Source organism: Bufo gargarizans, chromosome 6 (assembly GCF_014858855.1).
Source record: "Bufo gargarizans isolate SCDJY-AF-19 chromosome 6, ASM1485885v1, whole genome shotgun sequence".
NCBI lineage: Eukaryota > Metazoa > Chordata > Amphibia > Anura > Bufonidae > Bufo > Bufo gargarizans.
The window spans coordinates 23,563,771-23,584,165 of NC_058085.1; the positions used below are offsets into that span (position 1 = coordinate 23,563,771).

General features: G+C 47.4%; 2 protein-coding genes across 2 annotated transcripts in view; one reads left to right on the forward strand and one right to left on the reverse strand.

Annotated features, from left to right (window-relative positions):
• LOC122940391 overlaps positions 1 to 20,395 on the forward strand; it is a 1,778,572-nt gene that overhangs the window by 1,752,967 nt on the left and 5,210 nt on the right. The window lies entirely within an intron of this gene.
• LOC122940426 (oocyte zinc finger protein XlCOF6.1-like) overlaps positions 1 to 20,395 on the reverse strand; it is a 273,710-nt gene that overhangs the window by 144,271 nt on the left and 109,044 nt on the right. The window lies entirely within an intron of this gene.

A 20,395-nucleotide genomic window follows, 5' to 3' on the forward strand; every position in this document is an offset into this window, starting at 1 on the left:
TAAGATTTATCCTTGTATAATAAGTAAGATGTAGATGGCAGGATTACAGCTGACCATAGGATGTTACATGTTGTCTGCAGCTTTTCACAATTTTCTGCCTGTACAGACTTTTAAGATGGCCTTCCCAACATAGAGCCATAAGAATAGATTCTCCATAATTGCTATTACATGGGGAATGCATTAAGCTAATAAAACAGGCATGTAAGGAGCGGTGACAGGTCCTCTTTAATACTGGTAACACAGCCAGGACATTATTATTGCTGGGGACATTTAGCTACTAGGACACTGTAGGGAGCCTTACAGGCTCTTTATAGCTATAGGGGTTTAGACGCTGTGGGTTTGTGTAGTGATCAGCGTAGGGTTGGACGATATCAAAAATATTCCCACGATAACGATATTAAGAAATTTATCGCGATAACGATATATATCGCGATAAATGCCCATTTAGAAGAAAAAAACACTTGGGGCCACAAGGAGACGTTATACTGTATGGGGGCAGCCACAAGGAGACGTTATACTGTATGGGGGCAGCCGGGCAGCCACAATGAGGCGTTATACTGTATGGGGGCAGCCACAAGGAGGCGTTACACTGTATGGGGGCAGCCACAAGGAGACGTTACACTGTATGGGGGCAGCCACAAGGAGACGTTATACTGTATGGGGGCAGCCACAAGGAGACGTTATACTGTATGGGGCCGGCCACAAGGAGAGGTTATACTGTATGGGGGCGGCCACAAGGAGAGGTTATACTGTATGGGGGCGGCCACAAGGAGACGTTACACTGTATGGGGGCAGCCACAAGGAGACGTTATACTGTATGGGGGCAGCCACAAGGAGACGTTATACTGTATGGGGGCCGGCCACAAGGAGAGGTTATACTGTATGGGGCCGGCCACAAGGAGAGGTTATACTGTATGGGGGCGGCCACAAGGAGACGTTATACTGTATGGGGGCGGCCACAAGGAGACGTTATACTGTATGGGGGCGGCCACAAGGAGACCTTACACTGTATGGGGGCAGCCACAAGGAGACCTTACACTGTATGGGGGCAGCCACAAGGAGACCTTACACTGTATGGGGGCAGCCACAAGGAGACCTTACACTGTATGGGGGGCCAGCCAGCAGGAGACGTTACACTGTATGGGGGGCCAGCCAGCAGGAGACGTTACACTGTATGGGGGGCCAGCAGGAGACGTTACACTGTATGGGGGGCCAGCAGGAGACGTTACACTGTATGGGGGGCCAGCAGGAGACGTTATACTGTATGGGGGGCCAGCAGGAGACGTTATACTGTATGGGGGGCCAGCAGGAGACGTTATACTGTATGGGGGGCCAGCAGGAGACGTTATACTGTATGGGGGGCCAGCAGGAGACGTTATACTGTATGGGGGGCCAGCAGGAGACGTTATACTGTATGGGGGGCCAGCAGGAGACGTTATACTGTATGGGGGGCCAGCAGGAGACGTTATACTGTATGGGGGGCCAGCAGGAGACGTTATACTGTATGGGGGCCAGCAGGAGACGTTATACTGTATGGGGGGCCAGCAGGAGACGTTATACTGTATGGGGGGCCAGCAGGAGACGTTATACTGTATGGGGGGCCAGCAGGAGACGTTATACTGTATGGGGGGCCAGCAGGAGACGTTATACTGTATGGGGGGCCAGCAGGAGACGTTATACTGTATGGGGGGCCAGCAGGAGACGTTATACTGTATGGGGGGCCAGCAGGAGACGTTATACTGTATGGGGGGCCAGCAGGAGACGTTATACTGTATGGGGGGCCAGCAGGAGACGTTATACTGTATGGGGGGGCCAGCAGGAGACGTTATACTGTATGGGGGGGCCAGCAGGAGACGTTATACTGTATGGGGGGCCAGCAGGAGACGTTATACTGTATGGGGGGCCAGCAGGAGACGTTATACTGTATGGGGGGGCCAGCAGGAGACGTTATACTGTATGGGGGGCCAGCAGGAGACGTTATACTGTATGGGGGGCCAGCAGGAGACGTCATACTGTATGGGGGGCCAGCAGGAGACGTTATACTGTATGGGGGGGCCAGCAGGAGACGTTATACTGTATGGGGGGCCAGCAGGAGACGTTATACTGTATGGGGGGTCACAAGGAGCGCAGCCGCAAGGAGCCATTACATACAGTTATAATGGGGTGCAGCAGTCACAAAAGGAAACATTACTTAGAGTATATGGGGCAGGGGGGCAGCAGCTGCCCCCTCCATGTCTTATGGCTACCTGTGTGACTGTGACATAAGTTGTCACCGGTGACCTGTCTGGCCAGTGTGCCGGGTGCCCACCATAATTCCTTCTTGTTGGTCAACCGTCATGCTCATCATGTCAAACAGTCATGGGGGAGCCGGGAGGTACTGGAGGGAGACAGGAGTGCAGGGACTCATGATGGCTCAGGAGCATGCAGCTAGTGGCACTGGTAGGCGGCGCAGCCAGGCATGAAGGACCGACTGAGTGGGCACTGGGCCTGGGCCAAGTCATATAACTGGGGTAATAGGCAGAAGTTAGAACTGTGGAGTGACATTTTACACCTTTTAATAGCTGCCCGTCGACAGTCACTCTAATCTCTTCTCTCCGCAGGGGGTGGGTGGGACGGGAGTCGGACGGAGCGTAGCAGGTTCTTCTCTGAGTCTGACTAACTTTCCCGCCACTCGCTGCTGCTGTAGTCTGTAAGTGTACTGCGCTCAGCTCTGCTAGTCTCGGCCTGGGGGCGTGCTGATTCCGACGTTAGAGTAGACGTCGGTCGGTGGGTGGAGTCGGAGACAGCGCATTCAGAACAAGCAGGAGGAGATATAGCTAATGATGGGTGGGGGCAGCGCAGCGGTGCCGCGGACTCTGTTTTTAAAGCTGTGACGTAACGAAATATACCGCGGTATTAGGAAACGGCGATATCGCCATATCGCTGTTTTTTTAATACCGCGGTATATCGAAAAACCGGTATATCGCCCAACCCTAGATCAGCGGCAGTGTACTACAACCCATTCAGATATATATTCCTGGGGCCCTTAGAACTCTAGATTTACCACTGTGTCCTTATACTATATACAGTGATAGCAGAGTGTTCTAGTGGTGATAGATAATCAGTTCTCACATCTCCTGTGTTCTCCCCTGTCACTTATATTAGGTACAGTATCTTCATGCCTGCAGTCATCCCAAAACTGGTAGACAGAACAGGAAGACAGTATTAAAGGGTTTGTTTAGGAATAAGTAACTTTTCACGTGTCCGCAGCCTCTACTATGGAAAGAGTCATACGTACCTGCTACCCTTAGCTCCGGTTATGTGTGCCAGCTCCTGTGTGCCCATCTTCCAGTAAATGTTGTTTGCTTCCTCCCCGACACAGGCATGGTCACCTGCTTTACTGCAGTCAATGACTGGCTTTACTGGTGATGTGTCTCTTGTGGACATGTTACCCCTGAATCCAGTCATTGGCTGCAGCAGAGCAGATGATTATGCCCATTCCTAGGAGGTAAATAAGCCACGGACCGTGAGAACTTTGGCTTACCGGCTTCACAGCCCTGGGGCGACCAGCAAGGGCAACAGGTGCACCAACAATGTAATGTTATATACACATAATGCAATGTTAGGGATGGAATCTAAGGGCTACTCTCCCTGCATTGTAAACTGGTTGGAATAATGGAGCGATCAGATGGGATTTATACAGGAGACCTGCAGATATTTGGGTCAGATAACTCCTGCTGTCCGGTCATTTTTGGTTGTCTTTTCAGGTCATATAAAACCTTCCACTCGACTTCTCCAACCATCTGATGACTTCTACAATATTTCTTTCACAGCTTGTGAATCCGGGTGAAGATCTGAACATTATATATGTTACAGAGACATATGTGAGGGGTGATGAGCAGAGGACAGAGGACATTCCTACAGATAACCGCCCAGGTGAGTAGTGACCACTAAGTAAAGCAGAGAAGACTCTGATTCTACTCCTTCACTGGATGATACAATTTTATGTTACATTTTTAGGTTCTCTCTTCTGTCAGTTTTTTCTGTGTTTATATTCACTGATTCAGCTAAAATTAAATTGGGGGGGCGTGGCCAACTGCCGTCATGGCCGGGCGCATCTAAGAGCAGCTCCGTCTCCCACCAGCAATCCTGAGCCATCCTGACTCTAACAATTGCCGAATTTTCTCTAAGCAAGTGCACCTGGATCTGCTAACAAGGCCAGACCTGAACCATGAGCCCCAGCAAGGCGCAGATGGCGGCGGAGCGACTTAAAGAGTTCGCTAGGCAGGACGCCGAACATGGCGCCGCGGCTCCATCTCCGACACGTGCAGCCAGCACCAGGAGCCAGTCATCTCAGCAGTCACACTCTGATGCAGAGTCTGAACCGGAATTTACCCTGCAAACCTCCCATCAGCAACTAATGGCGGCCATAACCGGGTGCCAGGTCTCCCTGACAGGGAAGATAGAGGAGGTTAGGGTGGACTTGGGCCTATTACGCCAGGACGTGCAACAGCTGCGGGAAAGGGTCCGACTCACTGAGACTCGGGTGTCTGACCTGGTGGATCTGACCAATCCCTTACCGGCAAGGATCACCGCCGTGGAGGCATCCGTGGAATTGTACCGTCAGAAATGTAACTATCTTGAAAATCGTGCGCAACGCAATAATGTGCGCATCATTGGCATGCCAGAGCAGACAGAGGGCTCAGATCCAGCAGTCTTCTTGGAAGGGTGGTTTAAGGAGGTGTTCCCAAATGCTGTCTTTTCATCCGCATATGCAGTTGAAAGGGCGCATTGAGTCCCAGCCAGACCACTTCCTCCTGGTGCCCCCCTGAGACCCCTGCTAGCCCGCATGCTAAACTGGCATGACAGAGATCTTATTTTGGCGCAGGCCAGAGTCACGCAAACCATATCGCTGGGTTCAGCGAATATTTCTCTGTATCCGGACTTTTCCGCTGACCTGCAGAAGAAACGGGCTACCTTAGTCTCCATTAAAAGGCGCCTTCGTGAGTTGAACTTCAAATATTCGATGGCGTATCCTGCACGCTTGAGGGTAGTGGACGGCGACAAGTCGCTCTTTTTCTCCAACCCTGCTGAGGCGGAGGACTGGCTATCCTGGAGACCCCGCCGCTCCCCTCCCAAATGATCATGATGGAGGATGAGATTCTATTGTTAACCGCATGGGAGTCGAGAGGGTTCCTGCAAGTATTGCACTATGAACACCCTTTATTCTCATTCCTCAAATTTATCCTGGTTCATGGTTTGGTAATGTATTGCCCCATTTTTATGTTGACTCAGGGACATTGAGGGTTAATCTTGTATATTTTTGCTTTGATGACACCCATGCAACTGGCAAGCATCACTGGAATGGTGGGAGCCAGCTACTCCACCTGCACTGGGTTTCCATCTCTATACACCGTGTAAGGTCCCCCATGCACATGGCCACTTGTTATTCTAGACATGTATATGTTCTACAGGTTCACCCACTGTTTGGGTGGTTAAAAGCATTCCTAATGTTATTCGCTATTACTGAAATGTCTAATGGTCAAGCTATGAGTGTTATACGCAATGTGTTCCATCCTCGCCATAGTGGACCCCAGGAACTGGGTTTTTATCCTTATCTCACTGACTGGTACTCACTATGGCGGATATTAGAGTAATGTCCTGGAATGTCAGAGGTTTAGGTGGGCCTAGGAAACGTATGGCTGTGTTCTCACATATCCGCAGCTATGCTCCCCATATTCTAGGGTTGCAGGAAACACACCTTACCACGGAAACGGGGGGCGGAGAGTTAAGAAACCCTGGGCTCAATGGGTAGAAAGTGCATACGGTAACTCTTACTCCAAAGAGGTGTCATTACTGATCCACCGGGCAGTTCGGTAGGAACCACATCACACGAGTATTGACCTGGAGGGGAAATATGTTTTTCTATATGCCCATATTAATGGAATGCCTTATGTGATACTAAATATGTACAATCCTCCTCCAGCCAGTCTCTCACTGCTTCAGACAGCGGCGGGCTTTGCAGCATGGGAGATCTTAATCTACTCCTGGATGACTCGAAAGATAGATTTCGCAACCCGTCCAATAGTCATTATGGGCGGCCAGAAAAAAAAATCAGCCCTAGCACGCCTACTGTCTGAACTGGGATGGGTTGACATATGGAGGGAGAGATATCCAGATAGAATAGAATTCTCTTGCTTTACTCCCTCTAGGATCGACTACCTCCTGGGCACCCCCGGCACCTTTATGGCAATGCGGGAGATACATTATGGGCCCCAGGCGCCGTCTGACCATGCACCGTTGATGGCTTCGGTCACTGACACTTATACAGCTGCCCGCACGCCCAAGCAGCGCATACACCAGTTCTGGCTGTCTTTAATGTCCCTGAATGATAGGGTACCTGACCAGCTTCACACATTTCTTGCAGTTAACTTGGCTGACACAGACCTGGCCCTGTTGTGGGAAACCTTAAAGGCCTTCCTGCGTGGGTGCCTCAGGTCCTCCATCTCTTACATTAAGAAATCTACTCGTCGTAAGGAGGAGGAGTTGGGCATGCAGTGCAAAAATGCAGAACTTGCATACGTCTCTGATCCCACTGAAGAGAATAGGAGGGACTGGATGCTGAAAGGCAGACACTACATGAACCACTTGCAGGAAAAGAGTGATCGCAAGATGCTTTTCTTGCAGCAGCAAACCTTTGAACAAGGTAGCAGAGTAGGCAAAGTACTGGCACAGGTAGTAAGGAGGAACAACATGTCCCCACCGATACTACTTATTGCAGACAAAAGCGGGACAGCAGTATCAGAACCTGAGGGTATATTAGACCGGTTCAGGGAATTTTATCAGGACCTATACTGTTCTCATGCTCAGTACTCTACTCAAGCATTGGAGGACTACCTCCAGGAGGTTTCCTACCTGCAGTTGTCTGCATCGGATAGGAAAATATTGGACGGGGAGATTACTTTGGAGGAAGTGAGTGAGGTGATCTCAGGGTTAAATCTAGGTAAAGCCCCCGGTCCGGATGGGATACTATTAGAGGTGTATTCTAGATATGTAGATATCCTAGCACCGCAGCTTCTGTGCATGTACAAAGCGTCCCTGAATAGTGGTGCACTTCCGGAGTCGCTGTATGAGGCCTCTATTGTAGTCCTGTTGAAGCCTGATAAAGATCCCTTAGAGTGCGGGTCGTACCGTCCTATTTCGCTGTTGAACCTAGACTACAAAATTTTATACCAAATTATTAGCGAATAGACTGAATAGGGTTATATCATCTATCATACACGAAAATCAGTCTGGCTTTATCCCTGGCAGATCTACCTCTAGCAACATACGTAGGGCACAGGTTATTGCTCAGCTGGTATGTGCGGACCGGAAATTGTGGGCTTTGGCTGCGTTGGATACCGCCAAAGCGTTCGACTCAGTAGAATGGCCGTATCTGGTGCATGTCCTCAGGCTTTTTGGCTTCTGTCCCACATTTATCAAATGGGTCAATGTCCTGTATAGCTTCCCGTCTGCGAACATTAGGATTAATGGATCCCTGTCATCTACATTTAAACTATACAGGGGTACCAGACAGGGATGTCCTTTATCTCCTCTGCTGTTTGCGGTAGCCATTGAACATTTTGCATTGAGGATCCGCCAGGATGATATTTTTAAAGGAATTGCTCTGGGAAATAGGGAAGACCGGCTGGGTCTGTATGCTGACTATCTTATTTTGTACATGGATTCAGTAGAATATACCTTACCAAGATCAATAACCCTTATTGAGAAGTTTGGTGCCTTCTCTGGGCTATGTACGTATAAATTGGGCCAAGTCGGCCATTATGCCTCTGTGGACCCCGGATTGGCCATCGGTGTATCAGAATCTGATGGTAGTGGATAGATTTAAATATCTAGGGGTAATCATCACAAAAGACCCAGCTATTTCACATGACCTGAACACTAGTCCCCTGGTGCCATACTTTATAGACAAGTTTAAATCTTGGAATACCTTACCACTGTCCACCATGGGCCGCATAAACATAATCAAAATGATTCTTCAACCTAAAGCTTTATACTTACTGGAACATGCCTGTGTACCTATCCCACGCACATTCTTTGATAGATTGCACTCACTCATGGCGACATTCATATGGGGTAGGAATAGGCAGAAATTAGCTATTAAGTCCCTACAGAGGAGTTGGGATCAAGGTGGGGCGGCTTTACCGGACCTACATTTGTATTTTCTTGCTGGTCAGTTGCGATATTTGGTGCCATGGGTGACCCGGGATGTGCTTCCTAACTCTGAATATTACCTGCAGGAGTACTTGCAGCTCTCCACCCTATGGCCCGTCCTTGAGGGTCTGACATCTATATCAGGTTCGCTCCTACCGATTCATAAACTGGTCAGGTGTGGAGAGCTGCAAAGTTGCAGCAGTACAGGGACTTGCCGGATGATATTCCGCTGAGGAATAACCCATTGTTTCCACATTTATTGCACTGTGAAGGGGAGTTTGTATGGAAAGGGTATGGTATATGTTATTTGAGTGATTTGTATGAAAATGGCATCCTATTCTCTTTCTCCCAGCTGCAGACTAAAGTGGGAGTTTTGAGGCCACACTTCTTTAGGTACCTGTAATTGAGACATGCCCTCCAGGCCCAGGTACGGGCTCTCAAAGGGCCAATGTCCGCGTATCCACTTATTGGGGTTTTCAGGACTCAAGGACCGAGGGGACTGATATCCGCCATTTACACACATCTGCTTAACCTCAAACTCTCAGCTTCTCCATTGGGTGCGGAATGTAAATGGAGAGGGAATATACCTACTTTAACGGATGAGGAATGGGGCGAGGCCATGGGAGCCCCAGTAACTGTATCTCCATCTCTCACTAATAGATTGATACAACTCTTCGTACTACATAGGTGTTACCTCACCCCGACCAGGCTTTTCAAAATGGGTAGGCGGCCCCACACGGGATGTCATAGATGTTCACAGTCGAATGCGGATTTTTGGCACCTGGTGTGGGACTGCAGATACATTTAATCATACTGGAGGGAGGTGGTGGATGTAGTTTCTTCCCTGATCCCGGACACCCTAGTGGTTTGCCCAAAAACTTGCCTTCTGGGAATTATCGAAGATGATTGATGTTCACGTTATACACTCACCTTCATCAGGGAGGCCCTATTTCTAGCCAGGAAAGCTATTGCTCTCAGATGGATGGCGGACAGGCCCTCTACGGTTAACCAATGGAAAGCCCTTGTCAACAACATTATCCCCTTTGAGAGGATTATCTACTCCCGCAGGGGATGCCCTCAGAAATGCCAAAAGATATGGGGACCGTGGTTCGCTTCTCCTCTGACTGCCAAGGCAGCCCATTTGCGCTCTATGGCCTAACCACTTTACTTAGTTCATTACTTAGTTTCCAGGATTTCAGGATGGAACTTACTTAGCAGAATAAGATCACATAGCAATACTGTTAAAATAACTGTTTATTGGCATGATGAAATATTGATATGTCTTGACTATTATTTTTCATGATGAGGCGGATTTTCCTCAGTATTGTGAGGCATTGTACTGATCTTTGACTGAACTATTATATTTCTTGCTTGTTATTCTTAAAAAAAATAAAAATCTAATTAAATATGGATGGAAATGTGACAGCGTTATAGGTGATATACAGTATGTATATGATACATATAGTCCATCCTCAGGAGAGGTCATTAATATCAGATCGGAGGCGGATTAAACTCCCGGCAGCCTTGTCGGTCAGATGTATGGAGAGGACACAGTGCTCTGCGCGCTCTTAGTCCTCTTCCTGGCCATGCAATGTGACTCTCATCGGTCATATGGCCTAGGCACAGATTAGTCCCATTCGAGTGAATGGGCCTGAGCTGCAATGCCAAGCACAGCTACTATTCAACAGACGGCGCTGTGCTTGTTAAAGGGGTTGTCCGAGTAATTTTTTTGTTCTTTCTATGTTCCTAACTAAGCAAATGTAACATCTTTCCAATTCACTCACTTTATCTCCAGGGGCTGGTTTCTCAGATTTCACTGAGGGTCACATGACCTGTGATGTCAGCTTCTCTCCCTGCTCTGATAAAGGTCGTTTACAAGCCTGTAAACGAGACGTCACTGTGCTGGCCACGCCCCCTTCACTGCCATCTACTCTCTGCTAGGATACTTAACCCCTTCAGCTGCACAGCTCTGCAGGCAGTGAGAAGACAATTCTGGGCACTGGAGCTGAGATACTAGAGAGAGCATTACAGAAGAAGGTAGGCTGAAGATCCTGTGTGTATTAGCAGTGTCATTATACAGCTGGTACTTGTAGTCCTACACATACAACATGCTGCAGAGTCTCCCAGCAGGCAGACATGTCACTCAGGGCAGCTCTTGTATTCACTCCCTTAGCAGTGTCATTATACAGCTGGGACTTGTAGTCCTACACATACAACATGCTGCTGAGTCTCCCAGCAGGCAGACAGGTCACTCAGGGCAGCTCTTGTATTTATTCCCTTAGCAGTGTCATTATACAGCTGGGACTTGTAGTCCTACACATACAACATGCTGCAGAGTCTCCCAGCAGGCAGACATGTCACTCAGGGTAGTACTTGTATTCAATCCCTTAGCAGTGTCATTATACAGCTGGAACTTGTAGTCCTACACATACAACATGCTGCAGAGTCTCCCAGCAGGCAGACCTGTCACTCAGGGTAGTACTTGTATTCAATCCCTTAGCAGTGTCATTATACAGCTGGGACTTGTAGTCCTACACATACTACATGCTGCAGAGTCTCCCAGCAGGCAGACACGTCACTCAGGGCAGCTCTTGTATTTACCCCCTTAGCAGTGTCATTATACAGCTGGGACTTGTAGTCCTACACATACAACATGCTGCAGAGTCTCCCAGCAGGCAGACATGTCACTCAGGGCAGCTCTTGTATTCACTCCCTTAGCAGTGTCATTATACAGCTGGGACTTGTAGTCCTACACATACAACATTCTGCAGAGTCTCCCAGCAGGCAGACCTGTCACTCAGGGCAGCTCTTGTATTCACTCCCTTAGCAGTGTCATTATACAGCTGGGACTTGTAGTCCTACACATACAACATGATGCAGAGTCTCCCAGCAGGAAGACATGTCACTCAGGGCAGCTCTTGTATCCACTCCCTTAGCAGTGTCATTATACAGCTGGGACTTGTAGTCCTACACATACAACATGCTGCCGAGTCTCCCAGCGGGCAGCTCTTGTATTCACTCCCTTAGCAGTGTCATTATACAGCTGGGACTTGTAGTCCTACACATACAACATGCTGCAGTGTCTCCCAGCAGGCAGACATGTCACTCAGGGCAGCTCTTGTATTCACTCCCTTAGCAGTTTCATTATACAGCTGGGACTTGTAGTCCTACACGTATAACATGCTGCAGAGTCTCCCAGCAGACAGACATGTCACTCAGGGCAGCTCTTGTATTCACTCCCTTAGCAGTGTCATTATACAGCTGGGACTTGTAGTCCTACACATACAACATGCTGCAGAGTCTTCCAGCAGGCAGACATGTCACTCAGGGCAGCTCTTGTATTCACTCCCTTAGCAGTGTCATTATACAGCTGGGACTTGTAGTCCTACACATACAACATGCTGCAGAGTCTTCCAGCAGGCAGACATGTCACTCAGGGCAGCTCTTGTAGCCACTCCCTTAGCAGAGCAGGGGGAGGGGCAGATATTGTTTTTATTGCATGTAAACAAAGCCCCAGAAGAGAACCAGGGAAATGAGGAAAAAAATATATATTTTTTGCATAAAACTTGCTTAGCTCAGTTATATATCAGATTTTCAGTGCTATATTATTTTTTTGCATAACTCGGACAACCCCTTTAAGTTGTGAGGAGGCTTTGTATTCACTGTAGCTCCGGTGAACAGGGACCGGACCTCTGCTGATCTCATATTGATGACCTATGCTGAGGAAAATCTTGGAGAACCCCTTTAATCATCTGCAATGATAAAAAAAACTGAAACAAAATACGCGAAACATCTCTCTTTATTCAGTATTGAGTATGAGAGCCACGTGCATAAATACATTCACTTACACGCCTTGGCATCCTACCAATGAGGTTACTAATGATTGTCTGAGGAATGTTCTGCCATGCTGAATGCATTTGGGCAAGCAAATCATCAAGATCTGTTGGTGGTGCCTACAGTATCTCACAAAAGTCAGTCCACTCCTCACATTTTTGCAAATATTTTTTTTATCTTTTCATGGGACAACCCTGAAGACCTGACACTTTGATACAATGTAAAGTAGTCAGTGTACAGCTTGTGTAACGGTGTGAATTTGTTGTGCCCTCGAAATAACTCAACACACAGCCACTAATGTCTAAACCGCTGGTAACAGAAGTGATTACACCCCTAAGTGAGAATGGCCAAATTGTGCCCAAAGTGTCAATATTTAGTGTGGCCACCATTATTTTCCAGCATTGCCTTAACTCTCTTGGGCATGGAGTTCACTAGAGCGTCACAGGTTGCCACTTCCTCTTCCACTCCTCCATGACGACATACGTCTATTTTGAAAAGACAACCTCTGGATATGGAGCTGAGCATGTGCACTTACCTTCTTCGGTCGACCCATGACGAGGCCTGTTCTATGTGGAACCTGTCTTCTTAAACCACTGTATGGTCTTGGCCACCATGCTGCAGCTGATTATCTGGTACCCTACACCAGGTGCTTATCCGCGTCCTCCTGAATGGACATCCTCCTATCCCTAACAAAAACAGAGCAGATTGTTGCTTCCACTTTTTTACCTTCTTTTATATGTGCAAACTGAAGCATTGCCATGTTGTCTTAAAGCTGATGAGCTTGGGCTAGAGAAGCTACATAGATCAGTTGGTAATCTGCATGAAGCAGCAAGTTTCCTTCTGGATTTCTCTCCTCCATCTACAACTGGACAACGTGGTTGGTGACAATGGCAGGAACATTGTGGCTGCACTTCATTTGGGGGAAATAACACATGTTCCCTCCATAGCACACATCACATCACAAATTTATGTGCATTCATTTTTGAAAAAGTAACATGGCTTACAGATGGTGTTGGTCATGTCCAGGGGACTGTCCAGCCATTCTTATGTGGCTAAAAAGGCCCTTCTAAACTTGAAGTGACAAAATGGTCTACCTTTGTACAGTTTGAATTCCACCTTACATATGCTGAAGCGTTGCTATGAGCAGTGTAAAGAGATTAATGATTTACATGATGCATAAGACCACCACAGCAGAGCATATGTTATTTTGAGCGCAGGCAGTGACAGCTCAACAGGGCCAAATGTCACATATTCAACCCCTTCGAAAAGGCCACCAGAGTAGGGACAAGCATTAACATAGCATCACCCTGATATTTATATTAGAACAAATGCTCACAGTGATGCAACAAGGACTAGAGGAAGAACAACAACCTCCACAGCTTTCTGGGGATCCTGTAGCTGACAGGAACCTGGACGGATGAAGTCGCAAAAAAGAGAAAGTGGAGGAGGAGAAGTTTGTGGTGCAGGGAGACATGGAGTTTTCCCAGGCACAGATAGGGAAGGAGGTTGGCGCTCAGTATGATAGATACGCTGATGATGATGGCGACGATGACATTGGCCATGACCAACCATTGCAGTGGGGTCTTAAAAAACTGCGTCCTCAGGCATGCTGGGGAGCATGACAAACTGCTTGCTTGGTTGCCTACATGCTGACAAGCATGTGTTTGGCATCAAGCAAGGTGATGACTACTGGATAGCCATACTTTTAGATCATTGCATTCAAAGCAAAAAGGCGAGAATGTTTTACTGATGCCTGTCACCTGCATTTCTGTCCCATCTCTAACCTGGCTGAGTCAGAGACCTCCCGCACTCTCTGGTGGTGCTACCCCTACAATAAGTCTCAGAAGGCACAGCAGCAGCAGCAGACAATTTACATTTTTTTATGTGATGGAAGTTTTTTTTAAAGTGTTGTGCCAACCTGACGCATATCAGCTAAATGATAAGCATTGCCTGAACAACCGGGTTCAGTCGTACCTGGACTGTGCCCTTTCTTCTGCACATAGCCTGTCCGCTAACTCCATAGACTTCCGGGAAGGAGATTGGAACTGGTCCAGTTTGATATGTGTACTGTCTTGTCTAGCCTCCAGTGCAGGGTATTCAATGTGGCAGGTGGCATCGTCACACACCTCCAGCTGATGCCACGGACTAGATCTGCCAGAGAGTCATACACAGATTATCAGGCCAATGGGAGTAGGTTCAAATCTGGTCAAATTTATTAGTTTCCCGGGGGCGGGGCCTGACGAAGCATGGTGTAACACGTGCGTCCCGGAGGTCGTGCTAGGATCCTGACTTCCAGCCTGTCCACAGCAAACCACCGCTGTCCAACTTACCTCTAAGGGGACATCTATCTCCACAAAGGTGCACTCCTTGATCAGAGGCCAGCAGAATGCCAAGAAAGGGCAAAACTCTGATCAAACTGGAGCAGGAGGCACGGATTCAATATGGCATTGACGAGGAGGAGAGTGCCAGGAGATAGCAGCGTGCCTGGAGAAGTACACACATAAGCCTCAAAAGAGCTTGAAGGAGAGGTGGGAAGATTCGGAGAGGGCTCAATCTGTGTCAGAAGGGAAGGAGAGTTCATCAGAAGATGAGCAGACAGTGCAGGGGTCCCAGCTATCCCATAAGCAGCAATATAGTGTAGAATCAAAAGCACAAGGTCAGGAGGAGGAGACAGCAGAACCCACTTTGAAAGATGTAATGGCTGCCATAGCAAGCTGCAGTAACACCCTTAAAAGTTTGAATATACAATTTGGTAGCCTTAAAGAGGACCTTTCTATCATACGTCATGATCTGCACAAAGTGGCAGAACGCGCTACTGAGGTAGAGCGAAGGGTGTCAGAAATGGAAGATGGGGTCAAACCGCTCCAAAAAGCAGCCAAAGTAACCGCCAAAGATATCGCTGCATTATATGCTAAAACAGACGACCTTGAGAACCGGTCACACCAGAATAATATCAGGCTTTTTGGGGTGCCAGAAACAGCGGAGGGCGTGAATGCTACCGAATTAACTGAAATTAATTGTCCTTATATATGGTGGAGAGAGCACATCGCATCCCTACAATACCATTGCCTTCTGGACGCCCACCTCGCCCAATCCTAGCAAAGATATTGCACTGTAAAAATGGAGACACTATACTACAGTGATCTAGGGACCACTCGGAGCTCACGATAAACCGTGTACGGGTCTCCATATTCCAAGATTATTCATCTGAAGAAAAGAGCCTTGTGGAAATAAAAAGACGACTCTGTGGATTACAAATACAATACTCCATGATGTTTCCAGCCAAGCTGAGGGTAGTTGCCTTAGGATCTGCGCTGTTTTTCGAAGACCCGGATGCTGCACTACAATGGCTAGACAAGAATAAACGGCTAGACACGTGCAGAGTGTCAACTGGAATGACGTCTGGAATGGAAACTCCCTTTGGTAGATTACTGAGGGAGGTGGGCCTAACAGATATATGGATGGAAATGCACCCAGGGGAAAATAAATACTCTAGCTGCTCTTCCACGTATATGTCTCTTTCTAGGATTGAAATGGGGTTGGCAAACATGCACATGTACCCATTAGTGAATTAGTCTGATTATTTAATCAGAACACCGTTGGATCATTCACCGTTGAGTGTGGACTTGGACCTGTCCAGAGGCACTAGACCGGGGCCTAGAATCTGGCTTCTTAACGCCTTCTGGTTAAATCTTATAGGTGAAATGAAAGATGTAAGAACTGCCATGAAGGAATATTTTGAAATTAATCAGCAGGATCAAATCCAAATCTAAGGAGACAGATGCTCAAATACACTCAGACATGCAGGCAGTGGAGATGGCCTTTACTCAGGTCCCAAATGAACAAAATAGTGATAGATTGCGAGATGCACAGGAAACATTGCGTTGTCATTAGAGTTGAGCGGACACCTGGATGTTCGGGTTCGGCTGAACTTCACAAAAAAGTTCGAGTTCGGGACCCAAACTTGACCCCGAACCCCATTGAAGTCAATGGGGACCTGAACTATGGAGCACTAAAATGGCTCTTAAAAAGTCATGGAAAGGGCTAGAGGGCTGCAAATGGCAGCAGAATGTGGTTAAGAGCATGACAAGTGCTCTGCAAAACAAAGTGGATAGGGAAATTACTTAAAATAACATAAATACGTAAAAAATAAAATATTATAATCTTGATCTAGGAGGAGGAGGTCCATATGGAGTAGGATGTTGAGGAGGCGGTGAAAGAAGGGGGCGCGCGTCGATTAAAGACGAATTTTAGAAATTTAAGTCCCTGTCACCTATGCAGAGCAGGGGTTTTTCATCTGCAAAAATGGGTTAATGTCACCCACCAATGGAACAGACTATTTTTAAAAATGTCGGTCCCTGTCAACTATGCAGAGCAGGGGTTTATTCACGGCAAAAATTGTAAAATGTCACCCAAGAATGTAACAGACGCTTTTGCACCCTGCCCCCTTTTTTGCTGTGCTGGTGCCTCTGTGCGACCACCGCCTCTTCCTCCGAACTAGACAGGTCACTCGCATGACCTTGATTCCATGTGGGGTCGAGGACCTCATCATCCTCCACATCATCTTCCACCCAGTCTTCACCCCTGCCCTCCTTGTCAGTCTGCAGACTGCAAAAAGCTGCAGCAGTTGGCACCTGTGTTTTGTCATCATCAGAAACGTACTACGATGGACCTCCCATGTACTCATCCTGAAATATAAGTGGTTGGGCATCTCTTCCACTTCTGGGGCAGGGCTATGTGGATAACGGAAGAGACTGCTTGGCTGATTTGCAAGGGGGTGAGGTGAAAGACTGATGGCCATGGGCTGCAGGTGCCAACTCTGATCTTTCAGCAGGAGACTAGGTGGGAGATAATGTGAAGGAACTGGAGGCACTGTCAGCCACCCAATCTACTATCGCCTGTACTTGTTCTGGCCTCACCATTCGTAGACCAGCATTAGGCCCTACCAAATAATGCTGAAGGTTCTGTCGCCTACTCGAACCTGAGGAAGGTGTTTCACTTGTGCGTGTAGCTGGCACAGATCGACCACGTCCTCTCCCTGCAACAGGAGCTCCACCAGCAGCACCACGACCGGGGCCACGTCCCTTATTTGAAGCTCTCCTCGTTCTTTGAGTTCAGCCACCAAACTAACAGATGGTTTATGTCAGCCGACAATGTAACCACCAATAGTCACAATTAAGTTCACTGACAGTAAGGCAATGCCGGTGTCATAAAGAGAAATATTTCTTGAGGTCACACAACAGTGTGACAGGCGAATTTTATATAATTACTTCACGGTCACAAAAAAATTATAATTTGTCAACCAACAATATAACAGCAGTATATAACGCTTGTATTGAACTTTTCAGAAATGCAGCAAAGGCCGCAAATGTAGTATCTTGCCCAAAATGGGTGTTTTTTTAAACCCAGAATATAAGAGCGATATTTAACACTTGTATTGGACTGTCGCAAATGTACTTTTTAGCAAAAAAATATATAATTTGTCCCCACAGAATCTAACAGGTGGATTTACTTGGATTGTACTTTACAAAAAGAAATGTGAATATGTCTCCCCCCTGGTCCCTGAACTCACAGAACGATTCACTATATTATTTTGCCTTCCCCTACTGGAGGGACTGGAAGCGAAAACAGTGCGATCAGAAATTCCTATAAGACACACAATGCATTCAGTGTGGCAAAAGATTAAACAGTTGAGAGGAATCACTAGAATCGCGGAATATACCCCAATATGGCCAAATCCAGTATTATCTGAGTTCAAATAATTGTCAGGATTTGATGAGTGGAAGGACAGGGGGGTGCTAAGAATGGGTCACCTCCTGGAGGGTGGAGTGTTCAGATCCTTCACCAGTATTCAAGGAATATATGGCATCCCTCACAGGTGCTTTTATCAATATCTGCAATTGCGTCATGCATATAATACGATGATTAAGAATGGTAGCGTAATGGCACAAAGAGACGCAGCGTTGCATCTGATTGTTTCGGGAGGGGAAAGAAGGGGATGATATGTCTAACAGATTGATTGATACTAGATAGAATTTCACCCACTGACTAGAATGCATAAATGGGAGACAGATGTGGTTGAACTCACGAAAGAGCAATGGGCTGATATATTAGAGGCGGTGCCTGTGTCATCTTTGAGTGAAAGTGGAAAGCTTTTGCAATTATTTATTATCCATAGAGTGTACAAGACGCCAGTGTTTTTACACCGAATTGGTCACAGATTAGATGCCAAGTGTCCTCGGTGTGATATGGAACCTGCAGACTTGATAGACATGCTATGGAAATGCGCGGTCCTGACTGTATACTGGAGAGAGGTGACTGCTATCATACAAAAAGCATACTCCGTAAATATTCTGCAAGACCCGAAAGTGTATATCTTAGGCTATGTATTGGAATTGGGTACTGAACACGTGTTCACACTGGCTTTAGGCAGATTACTGTATGTGGCTAGGAAGCTGATAGCTCAGCACTGGATACAGGCTGAGCCTCCCACAATCGGGGAGTTTAGGTGCAAAGTCAACACTATGATTGTATATGAAAACGCCATTTTCCAGAAAAGAGGCTGTCCCAGCAAGTTTGAGAAATTATGGGAACCTTGGCAAGCACAAATGTGCATGGGTGCTAACTCAGGTAGAAGAAGCAGCTGATGCCGGAACGGAGGGTTGGGCGGTGGTGGGGGGGAGAAGGGGGTAGTTAGGAGGTTAAATAATAAGTATACATGACAGTTAACAACTAAGAAACAATGAGACTCATGTTGAATCTTAATTATTGTTGCAAATCAATTTTATTGTATAATGTGTTATACTCTAAAAAAAATTATCTGATTTAAAAAAATATATTAGTTCCTTCTTCTGACTGATTCTTCAGAATTACGCCTGAAATGTATTTCAAGAAATTTGTTCCTCTCTAGTGATATACTTTTCATAATCTTTGGATGGTGTGTACAGTATATATGAGACGCAAGCACTTAAAGGAGTTGTCTCATCTGACACAATGGGGGCCTATCACTAGGATATGTCCCCATTGTCTAATAGGTTCAGGTCCAACCGCTGGGACCCCCACCTATATCGAGAACAGAGCTGGCCAAAGTGGTGGCTGGAGGACTCTGGTCCGGGCACCACACTGTGCATTACCAGTCACTGTTTCCAGGGCCTCATGGAAATGGCAAAGCCAGTGCCGAGCCAGTGCTGCGCATGCACAGTGCACCCTCCATCACTTTCGGGGATCCATTTAGGAGATAGCTGCGGGTCCCAGCGGCGGGACCACACCTACGAGACTGTAGGGGTATATCCTAGCAAATTGCCCCCATTGTCTCTGATGAGACAACCCCTTTAACCACTACAGGACCGCCGTACGCAGGATTGCGTCTTTGCGGCGGCCCTGTTATTCCGGGTGGATGCACCGGTGCGTTATCTCGCGAGACGCGAGATTTTGGGCAAAGCCGTCCCGCGCATGCGCATCGCGGGCCGGCAAAAGTTAGAGGAGTATTTCGTCATCAGCCTGCCAGCCAATGATCGTTGCTGGCAGGCTGATGATTTAAAAAAAAATCGAACCAGAAGCCAGTTAAGACTTTATATTTATAAATATAAGGTGTTAAATGGCTTCTCTGCTCCTCTGCTGGTCCTTTTCGTTGGTTGGTCTCAGCAGAGGAGCACAGTTCACAGTGAGTAGCCACCAAACACTTCACTTAGCCCCAGATCACCCCCCAGCACCCCAATTAACCCCTTGATTGCCCCTGTCAATCACCTACTGAAAGGGAAAAAAGTGATCAGTGTAAACTGTCACTTATTTTTTTCACTGGTATTGACTGATAGTTTTAGGATAGTTTAGGCCCCTTGGTTAGGTAGTTAGCGACCGTTTAGCGCCCAGCCCACCGCACCGCAGTCACTGATTCGCTGATTAGCGTATCGCTAATCAGCATTTGTACTTTTATAGTATCTGTAAGTGATCAGAACTGATCACAGTCAGATCTATAATAGTATTAGTGTCACCTTAGCTCGCCCTCCACCCAAAACGCAGTGTTTGCCCGATCAGGCCTGATCGGTCGCCCACACGTGCGTTCACCCACACCCGCCCCGCCGCAGTGACAATAAAATCACTTTACAAGTGCTGCGGCGATAAAAAAATCAGTTTTGATATTTTTTTATCAATTGCAGCGGCCTCCGGTACTTCGGTAGCCTCCCATTTGTAAGACAGGCTTGCTTTTTTTCTTGGGTAGTAATACCCCCTAAATTTAGTTGACCAAATGGCAAACAAGGGGTATTCTTCTGAAGAGGCCTACAGGCTTCTGACCCAGTCGGATGAGGAATGGGAACCCTCATCTGACGAATCCAGCGGCTCAGAATATGAACCTGTAGAAAGCAGTGGC